General features: G+C 41.0%; 2 long non-coding RNA genes across 2 annotated transcripts; both read right to left on the bottom strand.

The window, feature by feature from the left end:
• Nucleotides 1-277: 277 nt before the first annotated feature.
• LOC110507988 lies at nucleotides 278-3,770 on the bottom strand. The gene is made up of 3 exons (XR_005039960.1): nucleotides 2,376-3,770; nucleotides 1,436-1,494; nucleotides 278-1,141 (listed from the first exon to the last, which is right to left on the bottom strand). It is a non-coding gene; the product is annotated as an uncharacterized LOC110507988 (long non-coding RNA).
• Nucleotides 3,771-6,069: 2,299 nt separating this feature from the next.
• LOC118944662 lies at nucleotides 6,070-17,397 on the bottom strand. Its single transcript, XR_005039959.1, has 2 exons — nucleotides 17,027-17,397; nucleotides 6,070-7,847 (listed from the first exon to the last, which is right to left on the bottom strand). It is a non-coding gene; the product is annotated as an uncharacterized LOC118944662 (long non-coding RNA).
• Nucleotides 17,398-17,816: the final 419 nt, after the last annotated feature.

Genomic DNA, 17,816 nt, shown 5'->3' on the forward strand with positions numbered 1-17,816 from the left:
AGCATTTCACTGTAAGGTCTACTACACCTGTTGTATTTGGTGCATGTGACAAAGACAATTTGATTTAAAGAATTAATTTAAGGGGAATTATCCAGAACATTCATTGCATGACCACCTAGTAAGTTCAGAATACTGCAGCCAATGTTAATTGATGTGTCCCAAAATAATTGATATTATGAAAGTTTCCGACAGGATTGTCCATCAGCAAAAAAAAAAAGTTTTCAAAAACATTACAACCAATCAGAATAAATTGGACACAGTAATACATAATGCAGCGTTAATATTTAAATACATTTATGATTTTAGTGGGTAAACTGAGCATTATGCAAAGTAGTTAAGTCATGTATGTCAAGGGACTATGTTCCAATATGTGCAATGTTACCATAAATAAATCTTACAGTAAATATGGACATTTCCTTTACATGTGTTATGGCAATAAAATACACTGTAGTTGGTACATAGGTCATGGTGCAGCAAGTTTGAGGGTAGTGGAGAAGCACAAGTGGGACTTTGAGTGAAGTAACTGAGGGCAGAAAAGGATATCAGGGTGCCCAGGAACTTGCAGCTGCTGATCATCTCCATGTCAATGTACAGTAGATGGGAGAATGGTCAAGTATCACCATCTACTTTGTTTTGCTTATGCTGAGACTTGTCCTATCACCATTGTCAGGTCCCATAGCTCCTTCATGTACTCATGTGTACCATGGTAGTGTCAGGTCCATTCTGGGGATACACATTCTTATAATGTAAAAAAATCTCATTTATTACAGGATTTACACCCAGAGCCTGCTAACCAGTTTGTGGGTAAGGATGGCGTTGAACGCAAAGCTATAAAAGAAAATGCACTCTGACGTATGTAAAAATTTATAATTGACATTTGTTGGGACAATAGGCAAACTGGAGTTGTACATAATGTCATACAATCCTTTGTTTCAGTTTTATTTTTTTTATCGATATCGACTGGGCTGCAGTGGAGACGGTAAGAAGCTTTGATATCATGGGGACCTAACTTCTAACGTCCTTCCCTGGTACACCCAGACAGACACTGCAGTCAAATGCCAACCAGCGGCTCTCCGTCCTACGGTGGCTGAAGACGTTTTGCCTGACGTCAAACATTAACAAGAGTGTCAGATTGAAGTGTCTGGAAAAAATGTAAACAGAACCATAAGAGCAGATTACTTTGTCATCTTTACTGGCACAGTTTTAAACTGTCGAATTGTAGTCACTTTCAATTGATTCATTCACTCCAAGAACCATATATTGTTTGTAGTTCATAACATTAGCACAACTGACAAACGTTGCTCGACTTTAAATTGGGATACATGTTTTAATAACATTGGATATTTGATTGGACTTAATGTTGCATTCCTTATGTTGTGCATGCCAACCAGTTAAGAATCACCTAAATTAATTGATACTTGATGAATCAGGTCACCTCTGCTGCTTTATCAGCCTCTCCCTTGCCCACTCCAAGCTCCTCTTCATGGTTCCCTTCTGCAAGACACAATTGTGTGAAAATAAAGCGGAAGGAATGGGAACCCTATTCCTTTGAAGCAGTACTAGGTATATGCCTGAATTTATTTTATTCTAATAAACTTCGATGGAATATATTAAAAAAGTGAACGTGCACATTAGTCTACTCTGTTCGAAAGCTGACATGTAACGTTAGCAATGGTTTTATAAGGTTGTCACTAGCCAAATTTGCTTTGTGAGCTTTCTGTGTCTTCATGCTAATCGCTAGCGCGGCTAACGTTAGCGTTTAAATGAAAGCCAGTCTGAATAAGTTGTTTTGCTTAAATACAAGGCTTTGGGCTAAAAACGTAACTCAAAAACATGTCCTGCTTCAGTACTAGCCGATAAGTCACAATTTAGGTAGCTTGTCTTAAGTCAATTATAAAGCAAAATAAAGACAATAGTCCAAAAAAATCGAGAACTACCAGGATTTTGAGCATCTCCGTTGTCTAATCTATGTATGCCTGGCCCTGCAAGCCAGCAACAATCTTGCTAGTATGTAAATTAATTTACCTTGATAGCATTAACACAGTCCAATGTGTTTCCGTGGCTGTTATAGTTTACATGTTTTTTTCAGCATTGTTTTTAATAAAACATGATGGTGCCGTTCACTGCAGCTAGCAGTATGACCGAGAAAAGTTTGAGGCTAACTAATGTATGATATAATATGGCCGGGGTTCGAGGCTACCGACGTTAGCTAAATTAGCTAGCAAAATATCTGATTTAGTTTATGCTAAACACTGCTGATCCTGGTGCTAGATTAATGTTAGCTGAATTTTATAGCCAGTGATGAGAAACAGATCCTTCCACTGTAAACTAGCTGATAAACTTTACGATTCAGTAACAACAAATTTCAAAGTTACCTTGTAATTGTTCAAACTCGGCTTGCAGTGGAAAAGGACGTTCCTTCAAACTGTGTTACCTGATTGAAAGAAGGAGCTAGGGAAACAATTAGCATATTAAGGAACTCGTTCAATTAGCGTGTGTAGGTGTATATTTAGCAGCTCTAGGCGTTAACTTGACATGTGCAGGACCGCTTGCAGCCGTTTATTTAGCACAAATTGAACAGCCTGCAAGCACATTTGCACGCTATTAGATTCGTGTAGGCGTTAATTGAACGCGTTAATACGTTAATTTAGCGCCTACACCTGTTTACTTTACACACGTAGCATTAGAAGGATCGCGTTTTGACCACGTGCTTTAAGACCCAAGCGGCGTTCCATACAGGTGACATCAACCCCCTCACTCCGACTATAAACGAATCTAGGGATTTCTTAGTTTCCATCTCAACATTACTTATTTTGTTTCCTTTCTTTTTCACGACCGTAGCCCACTCGTTCTTACACTCCGAGTCTCAATGTTCAATTCATGGTTTATTTGATCGAATTAAATTTCTTAATGGTAGGTTGTTACGAATGCAGATATGAGTTGACACACTTGGAATTTCGGCAACTTTGAAAAAACGACTTTATATCAGTGTTATATGCATGTTCACACGCGTATCTGCCGTCTCATTGACTAGAATGGTCCCACTTCAACTGCTGAGGGAAACTGATATACTGATCGTCAAGGTTGATTTCGTGGCGTTTTATTGTGCAAGTGATTAATTGTACTGGCCAAACGAGTATAAGAAACTGGCCATCGTTGTATCTGCGGGTGAAAGGGTCTTGGGAATCCAGGATTTGACGGCTGAAACATAAGGAATACTGTCTGAATATGTTATTCTTTCTCAGGCACCAGAGAGCCTGTAGCAATCAGTTGTTTCTTTGTCATTTGTTTATTATTTGGGAACGATGTGATTTATCTCTCACCTTTCCCTTAATGTTTTATTTTTATCGCGTATACTACCCTGTACAGTGGGTGGCGGCATGCACCTCTAACATGTTTGCGTACCGCCATAAAAGTTAAATTAACGTCAAAAGTAGTTCTCATTTTGCATTTTAGCTAACCCTAACTTTAACCTAAGAGCTCAACTGTTTATTTTGTTACAATGACAAATCCTGGCGCCTGAGACTCCTCAAACGTCGTTTCCTCAAACACTGACAAGAGTTGGTGTATCTGAACTCCTCACAAGGCATTCTGTCCTTCTAACAAGTCTACTATGACACACCTGCATTTCACTCCACCTTCACTGAACCAATACTGTCAGTCAATGACTATTCATCAGTGTCTCTGTGCTTGGTCTCAAATGAAGAGAAAGGGAGGATGGCAGATGGTTTCAAGATAATATCCTGTTCAAGGGAGATAAATGTATTTTCTCGTGCAACTTAAGACATACTCAATATTTTCCATAATGATTTGAACATTTCAATGTTCTGAACCACCTCCATTCTCAACGTGTTTACATCAGAGGTCTTACTGTACATCTCAAACTATTCAGATGAACAGTATACATGATTCTATGGTCTTAGTAAAAAATCTAATGTTTTTAGATGTGATGCATTTTTATCTAATAAAGTCATTGTTAACATTTCTCAAACACTTGACCCCAAACTCTGGTCTTCTTACCCCAAACCACACCTCTAACCCAGCAAGTATGGGGATAGTGAGAGAGCACACAGAGATAAAGAAGCTGACATATGAAGTCAGCCATACTTGACTTGCACTGCACCATCTGTCTCCCTCCAACTTTTAATGAGACACCAGGAAGAGAGGGGAGACTAGGGAAGAGGCTGGATCCATTCAAACAGACATCTTGTTAGACTACAGCGCTTCTCCAAGGTAATGGTCTGCTGGATATTTCTGCTGTATAGTGGATAGATAGAAGGAAGTAGACTAACTTCATGTTGCAGCTGTGTGTTGGAAGAAGGGAGGGGGGTATGGTGTGAGGTGCTTGTGTCCCGGCTTAACCTTCTCTATTTCACAGGGGTCCCAATGAGTCCCACCGCGTCGCCGGCACGATTTTGACTTCTAACCCTTTTTAAACATTGTGTGTTTGAGCTACAGACTTCTGGGTTGTACCATTAGATTTGGGGCGGCAGGGTAGCCTAGTGGTTAGAGCGTTGGACCAGTAACCGGAAGGTTTCAAGTTCAAACCCCCGAGCTGACAAGGTACAAAGTAGTGCCCCAACCCACTAGGCTGTCATTGAAAATAAGAATTCTTAACTGACTTGCCTAGTTAAAGGTAAAATAAAAATTTGTACCATTGGATTTGTCTATGTCTCCTGCTTCAGCTTTGTGATTAACAGGGGCAGAGCTAGAGCGGTGTTTGTGGGACAAGGGCGGGGCCCGGGGCTGGGTAGAGTTACGTAAAAGCAATCTATAAAAAGCTGACTCTCACAACCATGCACGTATCATGTTTCATGCTCTCTAGTTGCTGTAACAAACTCCAAACTGCACAGTTGTCACTGACTAGTTGGATATTCATTTCCCACTGACCAAACAATTTATGTACGTACAGCATTCATATTCAGGTTTTTGCATTAAAATATATATTTTTATATTTTTACATTAGTCAATAAAACTAATGAATGCAACTTTATGTCAAATTGTTTTACTTGTAGCCCTAGTTGTCCTGAAAATAAAATGGTAAAACACTGAGGCTAAATAAGGGCTGGACATGCAGATAAATGAAAGTCATAAATGAAGACTATTTTTGTTGGGGTCTCAAGACTGATAAGGTTAAGCATTTTCTCTGCTCTGACATTTATGGATAGCTGCTCATTAAAAAACGTCAATCTGGTACACAAGAGGATTCCCCACCGTCTCAGTATATTACAGAATTTGTCCTTTAAGTGCTCCATCTGAAGTTCTAAGGAGCAATCAATCTTAGACCATGTTCTTTCCCTTGTTCATCCTTGCCTGCACACTCAGATTATATATTACAGGACAGAGCAAAATCCAACTGATAGGCTAAATTTGCCTCCTGTCATAATCTGTCTTTAATGACGAGGAATGGGCCATGTTTTCAAAGGCTTTTCCAGAGGCTGGTTTTACATGAGCCCTATGCAGTTAATTACAGCTGTATGAAAACTCAAAGTTCAGTCCTCACACAATATAACTCCTTATGTATAAAATAGGCTAGGTCTATTCCTTATTCCATGTTTAGTAACAGCTACTATCAAATTCAATCCCAACATGTTAAGGATAGCTTCAGACATCTCAAACATACAATCTCCTGTGCCTCACTGAAGGATGTATCCTGCTCTGCATAGTAGCACCACGGAGACAATGAGCGATGACCAGGGACAGAGCACACCTTTGGGTTTCTCAAAACCATTCCTCATCCAAAGCAAGTCAGACTTTGGGCAACAGGGGCAGGGGCCAACACAGACATACAGTACGCCTAGGGGACAGTAGGGACACTGTGCTCTTTAGTGTCCCTAGAGGATGCCAGGTGACACTACTGATCCACCGGGCTGACTGCATTACTGCATATGGGTCAAAGGTACACAATTACACCAAATAGACTAGAGCAGGGATATTCAACTCTTACCCTAGGAGGTAATTACACCCACCAGGTGTCCCAGGTCTAAACCTGTCCCTGAATAGAGGGGAACAATGGAAAAAAAACTGGCTTCGAGGTCCAGAATCGAGTTTGAGGGGACTAGAGCAACAAACAGTTTTCAGTTCTTTATTAACTGAAAAAGAGGAATTGTCAAATGTTATAAGGCACATATTTTCACATCTGCACAGATGTCATATTGAGCGACCTAAAAGTCAAAGTTGTCAATAACTTAAAAAAGGTACAAAGTGTGTAGCGCTGTGATTGTACATTAATATATTATGTTCTCCTGTGTGACATATTCACAATCTGTCTAGTACAAAAACACCACATTCAATCAGGACAAAATCCTGAGTTGCTTTCAACTATTCGAACAGACAGGACCAATTGCTGGCATGTGAAAATGTTCTTTTTTTTGTAATCGCACATTTTTGGATGTATACATTCTAGACATAGCTTGGACTGCTGGCCTGAAAAACTGTCAAATGCTCTTTGTCATGTAACCTTAATCTTGAAAAACACATTGCTAAACAATGCCAGTAGATTCATTTTGTCACACTTTAATTAAATGCTTCTTCAACCTTTCACCTGAATAAAACATCCCCAGATCAAACTTGGCAAGGTGTGTACCGAAAGTCCTTTGGTAAACAGGAAATTGAAACTAAGACAGCACCAGAGCCAACATGAATCCCACTGTCGTTACAGAATGAGAGTGAGATGTAGCGGATAAAAGTTCTGCCCTTGAGCTAACATGGTTGCCTTAGTTGCCACACATCTTCACCCATCAAAAAGGCACCTATGAAGCCACTCCTGTAATACTTCTCCATTCAATTTGATTGTTTTGCAGCTCAATTCTCTCATGGCAAAATGGCACTTGGCAGGAAGCTTCAATTAAGACAAATGGCAGGTCTCCGAGGACACAAGGAGATAGTGAAGTGTGGGTGAGAGGATTAAATGAGTGACCAGAAAACTTGCCTAGTTAAATAAAGGTTAAATAAAATAAAATGTAAAAAAAACAGCTATATGAGGGATGAGTACATTAAGCTGGGGGGGGGGGGGGGGGGGGGGGCATCCTTTGGGTGCAGCAAGTATCTGGGTAAATTGGGACCCAGTCCATGGAGGCAGGGCTGAGGCATACATCCCCAGTGGGGCCCGGCCATCCTAGAGCAGGACCCGATTCAACCCCTACCCTTCCCCTTGGCCGAGATCTATTAGATAGGAGCAATATGGTGGACGCTGTAGTACTACACTGCTCAGGGCTCTCCGACGCTGTTCCTGGAGAGCTACCGTCCTGTAGGTTCACACCAACGCTGTTCTTGGAGAGATACCTTCCGGTAGTTTTTCGCGCCAACCCTAATCTAGCACACCTGATTCTAATAATTAGCTAGTTGATAGGCTGAATCAGGTTAGTTACAACTAGGGTTGGAGTGAAGACCTACAGCAAGGTAGCTCTCCAGGAACAGGGTTGGAGAACGCTGACACTGCTTATACCTATTAAGACCCGACAGACATGCTAACATCAAGGGGTTAGGGCCAAGGGGAGGTATGTGGAACCTGGCACTACTCTAAGGCCCTGGGCATGGTGGCTACGTAAACAAAGACTACGATGAGCAGCACCACCACAGCCAGCGTGGGTAGAACCACTGTGGCCACCTGCGACCGGGCCTCCTGCATGGCCGCCTTACGCTCCTTCTTGTCCCTGGATGTCTCCTTCTTGGGCTTCCCCTTCAGCTGTCTCATGGTGACGCCCTCCCTGGGCAGGCACACTGCAACACTCCGTAGGGTCAGCCAAGTCTCTCAGACAAGTCCTGCAGATGCAGTGACAGTTACTGCCTCTACAGTTCTGAAGGCGCAGTCATTGGTGGTCCACTTGCTCGCCAACACCACGCACCTGTGACCAGGAAGAGAACATACAGTATACAAATCAGGCTACGGCTATGTATTTTCATTAGTTTATTGGTACCTTGGGCTAAGTCTGACTAAGACTTAAGTGAGAGACAAGATAACCATATTTTACATTACTTAACCATATCTATATTACACAATTAGCCAAATCCAAATGAAGGATCATCCTAAACCACAAGAGTGTGGTCAAAAATGACCAGTTCTAAAATGCTACGAAATGACCATTATAGTTCATCCTCCCCTGGTTTCCCCCCTGCACGTCTAATGGCAACGCTTCCACCGAAGGATCTCTGAAGAAATAGAAATGACAACCGAACGAACACAGGGCAGCATAACCGCTGCACATTGTTGTTGTTACTTAATATACAAAATAAAATAAAAAAACACTATCCGCTAACAAGGACATTTTAGCATAGCAAAATGTACATAGTCACTTCAAACTATGTAAATATGGGTTTTGAGTAAGACATCTCTTGGATGCTGAATTCCAGGCTACATAAAGTGATGTGGTGTAAATTCTGTCATTGTATACGCAAGGCCTTCATGTCATTTTTAATCTCTCCTGGATGATATACCGTGGATTCTGGTAGACTGGTGCAGGCTGAGGCCCAATCTCAATACTCAGCAGTGTCATAGTGCCTGAAACATTCTTGGCTGTTGCTGCAGACAGGGAGAGTCTGATCCAGTCAGCAGTAGTTCCACACATTCTGACGTATTAGACTACTTCCTTCAGATTGACTGTGTGGAGAGGCTCTCCTACTGTATTCTTTCATATCACAGCAGCGACTGATAGGTAGATGACCCGGGTCATGTTCAATAAGAAGAAAACGTTTTCAAAGTGAATGAAAACGTTTTCAAAGTGAATAAAAACTGGGAGGTAGGCTAGTATCTGAATGATTAAACAGGGAGGTAGGCGTCTTACCATCTGCACTTGTCCAACAATAACAACCTAGATTTTCACAGTGTGCCCTATTGAACACAACCCTGGTATTTCCAGAAGGATGTTTAGTCTTTAGCTCATTGTTTGGCATTGAATTGTCCCCTCCCTTGTAGGGATGGCCATTGGTAATCGAGTACTCAAATGGATGTCAAAACTATTATTATTGACTCTAGTGTTCCATTTGTACACGTGCATTCGCAGGGCACAACTAAGCAGAAACCAAGTCAAACATCAAACAGTTCGCCCTAAATTCCCTTGCGTTCCCTCAATACATGCACACAAACTCCCATTAGTCATACAGAAATGCCTATAATTACATATACTACTGATGGGATAAACCAGCTACATTCCTTGCCAAATGACACGTTTTAACACAAATTCCAAATGGAATGGTTGACTGAAGTAGGGAATTAGGTGTTCCAACAACAAGCTGAAATACATTTTCCACTTGGGCTACTTTGCAGTTATCACTAGTTACCACAGACAACGCCAAAATTGGCTATATTGTAAAGATTCATGAAAACAAAAATATGCATTTTGGTCTTATTTTAAGGTTAGGCATAAGGTTAGCAGTGTGGTTAAGGTTTACATTCAGATTTTAATTAGATACATTTTAAAAGTAGGTGGGGTTTATAACTTTGTGGCAACTGACGAACCCACATTTTCTATACATGTGCTTTGCTTTCAATTAGCTAAAAGCTAGCCAGTTAAAGTCTGTGTGTGTACTTCCATTTGCACCACCGTACAGTAAAGCAACGCACGAGTTGAAAATATTGAAGGCATGCGGTTCACAGGACACACCGCAGCCCAGTGCGGCATCCCCAATGTAGCGTTGTGGAATGACTTACACAATAACGCAAAGAGTTAGACTGATCTGGTGGACATGAGACATTGGAATTGGTTAGCCCAGACATAACCCCCTAAACAGACAGATTCCACACTAAAAATACGCAAAACAGTTTGATAAAGACAACCAGCGTATTTATCAGAGCCATAAAGCCTAGGCGGCAGGGTAGCCTAGTGGTTAGAGCATTGGACTAGTAACCGAAAGGTTGCAAGTTCAAACCCCCGAGCTGACAAGGTACACACACATCTGTCGTTCTGCACCTGAACAGGCAGTTAACCCACCTAGGCCGTCATTGAAAATAATAATTTGTTCTTAACTGACTTGCCTAGTTAAATAAAGGTAAAATAAAAATAAACTCACCAAACAGATGTCGTGGTCGTAATTCATCCCCATGCAGTTTTCAATGTGGAATTGTTCATCCATTAGAAAATTCCAAAGAACAGGCAGAATAAACTAAATCAAACATCTGTGTATCTAAATACATATATTTTTTGAGCCCCGTATCAAGAGATCACTGAGAATAACTGTTCTAGACCTGAGATGCGCATCACTTCCCATATATATAAACACACACACACAACACACACACGCATATAAACACACACAAATAATCATATAAACTATAAACTAGGTGTCTTGACTGTGATAAGGGCTCAGGGAAATAAGAGCATCTTGTCAGCTAATTTAACCTGTTGAGTGTAGGGGGCAGTATTTGATGTTTGGATGAAAAACGTACCCAAATTAAAACTGCCTATTTCTCAGGCCCAGAATCTAGAATATGCATATAATTGTCAGATTAGGATAGATAACACTCTAACGTTTCCAAAACTGTCAAAATATTGTCTGTGAGCATAACAGAACTGATATTGCAGGCGAAAACCTGAGGAAAATCCAACCAGGAAGTGCTGTTTTTCCTGAAACCTCTGTTCCATTGCATGCCTTCCCTCCATTTAAAGGGATATCAACCAGATTCCTTTCTCTATGGCTTCCACATGGTGTGAACAGTCTTTTGACATAGTTTCAGGCTTTTATTCTGAAAAATGAGCGAGAAGGATCACATCGCATCAGTGGATGGCTGTGTCCCCCCAGAGTTTTGCATGCGCAACAGCTTGCAGCAGACATTTTCTCTCTCTCCTATTGAAAAAGCTACAGTCTGGTTGAAATATTATTGATTATATATTGTAAAAACAACCTGAGGATTGATTATAAAAAACGTTTGACATGTTTCTACGAACTTTACGGATACTATTTGGAATTTGTCTGCTCCGTCGTGACCGCTCGAGCCTATGGATTTCTGAACAAAACACGCCAACCAAATGGAGGTATTTTGGATATAAAAATAATCTTTATGGAACAAAAGGAACATTTATTGTGTAACTGGGAGTCTCGTGAGTGCAAACATCCAAAAATCATCAAAAGGTAAGGAATTCATTTTATTGCTTTTCTGACTTTCGTGACCAATCTACTTTGCTGCTAGCTGTTTGTAATGTTTTGTCTGCTGAAAGAGATGTCTTAACATAAACTCTTGGATAGCTTTTGCTGTAAAGCTTTTTTGAAATCTGACACACCAGATGGATTAACACAGCTGTGTTTTGCCATATTGCACTTGTGATTTCATGAAAATTAAATATTTTTAGTAATTTAATTTGAATTTGGCGCTCTGCAATGATCCTGCTAACAGGATGGGTGCGCCAAGAATGAACAAGACAAGGCTATGCCATTGCACAGCCATAGACTTCTACAAGCAAGAGCCATTACACACACACAAAAACAGGATTTTAGAAATTGCAAATTCATTATAATATAGATAAAAAACAAATACCTTATTTTACATAAGTATTCAGACCCTTTGCTATGAGCCTCAAAATTGACCTCAGGTGCATCCTGTTTCCATTGATCATACTTGAGCCGTTTCTACAACTTGACTGAAGTCCACCAGTGGTAAATTAAATTAATTGGACATGATTTAGAAAAAAGGCACACACCTGTCTATATAAAGGTCCCAGAGTTGACAGTGCATGTCAGAGCAAAAACCAAGCAATGAGGTCGAAGGAATTGTCCATACAGCTCCGAGACAGGATTGTGTCGAGGCGCAGATGCGGGGAAGGGTACCAAAAAATGTTTATGCATCATTGAAGGTCCCGAAGAATACAGTAGCCTCCATCTTTCTTAAATGGAAGAAGTTTCTAACCACCAAGACTCTTCCTAAAGCTGGCCACAAGGCCAAACTAAGCAATCAGGAGAGAAGGGCCTTGATCAGGAAGGTGACCAAAAACCCAATGGTCACTCTCAAAGAGCTCCTCTGTGTAAATGCGAGAACCTTCCAGAAGGACAACCATCTCTGCAGCACTCCACCAATCAGGCCTTTATGGTAGAGTGTCCAGATGGAAGTCACTGCTCAGTAAAAGGCACATGACAACCCGCTTGGAGTTTGCCAAAAGGCACCTAAATTACTCTCATGAGAAACAAGATTCTCTGGTCTGTTGAAACCAAGATTGAACTCTGGCCTGAATGCCAAGTGTCACATCTGGAGGAAACCAGGCACCTCTCATCACCAATCCTTATCCATCCTTATGGTGAAGCATGGTGGTGGCAGCATCATGCTGTGGGGATGTTTTTCAGCAGCAGGGACTGGGAGACTAGTCAGGATCAAGGGAAAGATGAACAGAGCAAAGTACAGAGATCCTTGATGAAAACCTGCTCCAGAGCGCTCAGAAACTCAGACTGGATTGAAGGTTCACAAGGACCCTAAGCACACAGCCAAGACAACACAGGAGTGGCTTTGGGACAAGTCTCTGAAAGTCCTTGAGTGGCCCCGCCAGAGCCTGAACTTGAACCCGATTGAACATCTCTGGAGAGACATGACAATAGCTGTGTAGCGACACTCCCCATCCAACCTGAGAGTATCTGCAGAGAAGAATGAAACTCCCCAAATACAGGTGTGCCAAGTTTGTAGCGTCATACCCAAGAAGACTTGAGGCTGTCAGTTTTTTAAATTTATTTTTTTATACATTTGCAAATATTTTCTAAAACCAGTTTTTGCTGTGTAATTATGGGAGTTGTGTGTAGATTGAGGTAAAAAAAATATTTGTTAATCAATTTCAAAGTAAGGCTGTAACGTAACAAAAAGGTGGAAAAAGTAAAGGGGTCTGAATACTTTCCAAACGCACTAATATAACCAGTTGATATTACTGTTTCATTCATCTTAAAATTGCACTTTTTATTTACTATATAATAGGCAATTTAGCAATTAGGATTCATTATCTGTAATGGTTATGATAACTTAGGCATTGTTGCACACTGTTGGCATATATACTGAACAAAAATATAAAAACGCAACATGTAAAGTGTTGGTCATGAGCTGAAATAAAGGATCCCAGAAATGTTCCATACGCACAAAAAGCTTATTTCTCTCAGATTGTAAACAAATTTGTTTACATCCCTGTTAGTAAGCATTTCTTCTTTGCCAAGATAATCCATCCATTTGACAGGTGTGGCATATTAATATGCTAATTAAACAGCATGATCATTATAGGTGCACCTTGTGTTGGGGGCAATAAAAGGCCACTAAAATGTGCATTTTTGTCACACAACACGATGCCAAAGAGGTCTCATGTTTGAGGGAGCATGCAATTGGCATGCTGGACTGCAGGAATGTCCACCAGAGCTGTTGCCAGAGAACTTAATGTTCATTTCTCTACCATAAGCCGCCTCCGTCATTTTAGAGAATTTGGCGGTGCGTCCAACCGGCCTCACAACCGCAGACCACTTGTAACCATGCCAACCCAGGACCTCCACATCCGGCTTCTTCACCAGCTGATGAAACTGAAGTGTTTCTGTCCGTAATAAAGCCCTTTTGTTGGGGCAAACTAATTCTGATTGGCTGGGCCTGGCTCCCAAGTGGGTGGGCCTATGCCCTCCCAAGCCGCACCCATGTCTGCGCCACTGCCCAGTCATGTGAAATCCATAGATTAGGGAATTTATTTAAAATTGACTGATTCCCTTATACAGTGCCTTGCGAAAGTATTCGGCCCCCTTGAACTTTGCGACCTTTTGCCACATTTCAGGCTTCAAACATAAAGATATAAAACTGTATTTTTTTGTGAAGAATCAACAACAAGTGGGACACAATCATGAAGTGGAACGACATTTATTGGATATTTCAAACTTTTTTAACAAATCAAAAACTGAAAAATTGGGCGTGCAAAATTATTCAGCCCCTTTACTTTCAGTGCAGCAAACTCTCTCCAGAAGTTCAGTGAGGATCTCTGAATGATCCAATGTTGACCTAAATGACTAATGATGATAAATACAATCCACCTGTGTGTAATCAAGTCTCCGTATAAATGCACCTGCACTGTGATAGTCTCAGAGGTCCGTTAAAAGCGCAGAGAGCATCATGAAGAACAAGGAACACACCAGGCAGGTCCGAGATACTGTTGTGAAGAAGTTTAAAGCCGGATTTGGATACAAAAAGATTTCCCAAGCTTTAAACATCCCAAGGAGCACTGTGCAAGCGATAATATTGAAATGGAAGGAGTATCAGACCACTGCAAATCTACCAAGACCTGGCCGTCCCTCTAAACTTTCAGCTTATACAAGAAGAAGACTGATCAGAGATGCAGCCAAGAGGCCAATGATCACTCTGGATGAACTGCAGAGATCTACAGCTGAGGTGGGAGACTCTGTCCATAGGACAACAATCATTTGTATATTGCACAAATCTGGCCTTTATGGAAGAGTGGCAAGAAGAAAGCCATTTCTTATAGATATCCATAAAAAGTGTTGTTTAAAGTTTGCCACAAGCCACCTGGGAGACACACCAAACATGTGGAAGAAGGTGCTCTGGTCAGATGAAACCAAAATTGAACTTTTTGGCAACAATGCAAAACGTTATGTTTGGCGTAAAAGCAACACAGCTGAACACACCATCCCCACTGTCAAACATGGTGGTGGCAGCATCATGGTTTGGGCCTGCTTTTCTTCAGCAGGGACAGGGAAGATGGTTAAAATTGATGGGAAGATGGATGGAGCCAAATACAGGACCATTCTGGAAGAAAACCTGATGGAGTCTGCAAAAGACCTGAGACTGGGACGGAGATTTGTCTTCCAACAAGACAATGATCCAAAACATAAAGCAAAATCTACAATGGAATGGTTCAATAATAAACATATCCAGGTGTTAGAATGGCCAAGTCAAAGTCCAGACCTGAATCCAATCGAGAATCTGTGGAAAGAACTGAAAACTGCTGTTCACAAATGCTCTCCATCCAACCTCACTGAGCTCGAGCTGTTTTGCAAGGAGGAATGGGAAAAAATGTCAGTCTCTCGATGTGCAAAACTGATAGAGACATACCCCAAGCGACTTACAGCTGTAATCGCAGCAAAAGGTGGCGCTACAAAGTATTAACTTAAGGGGGCTGAATAATTTTGCACGCCCAATTTTTCAGTTTTTGATTTGTTAAAAAAGTTTGAAATATCCAATAAATGTCGTTCCACTTCATGATTGTGTCCCACTTGTTGTTGATTCTTCACAAAAAAATACAATTTTATATCTTTATGTTTGAAGCCTGAAATGTGGCAAAAGGTCGCGAAGTTCAAGGGGGCTGAATACTTTCGCAAGGCACTGTATGAACTGTAACTCAAAATGTTTGCATTTATATTTTTTTGTATAGATAAATGCATCATTTTTTTCTGTGCTGGCCTTCTGTTCTAAAAAATACCATATTTTTTGTTGTTGTTGAGTACTCTGGGAGTACTGAACAGTCAAAATGTCGAACATCCATCCCTCTGTCAGAATATAAATGGGCTGGTGAAAGTTTTTAAAGTGGACAGGCTTTTTTGGCATTATGGACATGCATCAGACCCAGGATTTCATATGGATTGGCCATGCTGTGATGCAAATACATTAGGATATTGTTCTATATTGTGCCAACTGATATTACTGCATTCTTTATCAAATGTAAACAGTGTAAAAAATATTTTAAAAATCAGATAAATAAAGCCTACTGGGCTACAGAAAACAGTCACCCCAGTCAGATCTTCCCTGAATAATTTTAAACAGCTCTGCCCTTCCTTATCACAGCAGGAGATATATCTCTCTCATATATATGAGTAGCCTGGCTGCTGAAACAACCCCTCCTCTTGGAAAAGGGAAGTTGGATCTTGTATAATGGGTGTCTGGAGGCAAGTCACTAACCAGCCCTGATTTATACAAGTGACCCTAAAAAGCCAGTACGAGTAGTGCTCAGCCTCAAACCTCACATGTTGACACTCAGACTACCAGTTGACACTGCCTCTCATAGAGAATAAAGAGCCTGCATGAGACCGACTGAGAAGTGAGGATTTGAGATGTTGGTTTGAGCAGATCGGTTAATAGACCAGGGTTGTGAGTTTTATTCCTGCACTGAATATTAGCCTGACTGTGGCCCCCCTGGAATGGAAAGGGTTCACTGAGATGATATCCACAGGTCTCAGCCCAAGACCCAGTGGTTTTTCAGTATTAATTATAATATTCTGTTGATATGATATCTTCCCTATATCAAACCAAACAACTACCTCTCCCCCTACTGTATTTATTTATTTAACTCCTTTGTTTTTCAGTCATAAGTGTACTACGTTTTCATAACTGTGACCTTAATTGCCTATCATCTATAAGCTGTTAGTGTCTTAAAGTCCGTTCCACAGGTGCATGTTCATTAATTGTTTATGGTTCATTGAACAAGCATGGGAAACAGTGTTTAAACCCTTACAATGAAGATCTGTGAAGTTATTTGGCTTTTTACGAATTATCTTTTAAAGACAGGGTCCTGAAAAAGGGACGTTTCTTTTTTTGTTGAGTTTAATATGTGAACAGCATGTTGAATCCAATAGCTACAGTTTATGTTCATGCATACGTAACGTTAGTATTAAACTAGTTCGCCTAATCTTCGGTTTTCTCGACGAGAAAGATCCACAGGTAGTCGACAGGACAGCAAGTCGATGATCATGCAACCATATACAAATGTCATTTCACGTAGTTATCTGGTTGATTGATTGTTCAACGAATTTGGGCAGTGTTGCTAAAGCCCAAGTCAGTCAAACAGTGCATGAAGCCACGAAGAAGTACGAGCTCAACATGTGACCGACTAACATATGCAATAATGTAAACATTTGGCATCAGGGTATATTTAACTATTTATTAGCCTGATATAGGAACTAGCTACGTTAAGAACTTCAACGTCAAAAACGAAACGTTTGCGAGCTAGCTAATCCCTAATGTTAGCTAGAATTCTGTAGCTAGCCATAACGACACTGACATTGGCACATACTTGCGCCACCTCTACCAGTCGAAAATATAACTACAGTAGCTAACCTAATTAGCGTTACTTTCACTTACCTACTTAATCAACAATATCCACGTTTCAATGTTTTGTTTTCACAGGGGAAACTAAAACAATCCCTCCCTTGAACTTGTATGCTCTTAAGATTTTGCCCGTATGTTCTCCTCCGGTTCTGACAGGCTCGTGTTGCTCTGCTACGCAATCCGCCCCTTGTACCTATTGCCGCTTTCAAGTGCTAGTCGGAGCTAGGAAACTCGGACATTTACCCACTTGCTAACCATGTACGCGGCACGTAGATAACTACAACCAGTTAGCAAGTCTGACATTTCCGCGTTTTCTCGTTCCGAATAGCATATGAACTCTGCATATGCTCTGCACTCGGGAGAATACGTGGCAAATGGCAATAGAGCTCAGAGATAGAGGCCGAGGCCAAATAAACTCAATCAACCAGTTCGCCCTATAGGGCAAGAGCGACATAGCCACTGGAGTACAGATGTTTTCCTGTCTTGCACCTATAGTTGGGGAAAGAGGTCCAGTTTTACTAAGCAACAAGTAGGATGGTTGGTGAGCTGCTCGGGATAGGGTAAAGTAACTGGTAAATTTACATAGTATGATGTCTCTGAATAATTCTGTCTTCAATTATCATAACACACTGACCAATACTTATGACCAAAAGTATGTGGACACCTGCTCGTCGAACATCTCATTCCAAAATGTCAGAGTTGGCGTAGTGGTTAAGAGCGCTGGGCCAGTAACGGAAAGGTCGCTGGTATGAAACCCTGACTAGGTGAAAAAAATATGTTGATGTACCCTTGAGCAAGGCACTTAACTCTAATTACTCCTGTA

Source organism: Oncorhynchus mykiss, chromosome 27 (genome assembly GCF_013265735.2).
Source record: "Oncorhynchus mykiss isolate Arlee chromosome 27, USDA_OmykA_1.1, whole genome shotgun sequence".
In the NCBI taxonomy this organism is placed as follows: Eukaryota; Metazoa; Chordata; class Actinopteri; order Salmoniformes; family Salmonidae; genus Oncorhynchus; species Oncorhynchus mykiss.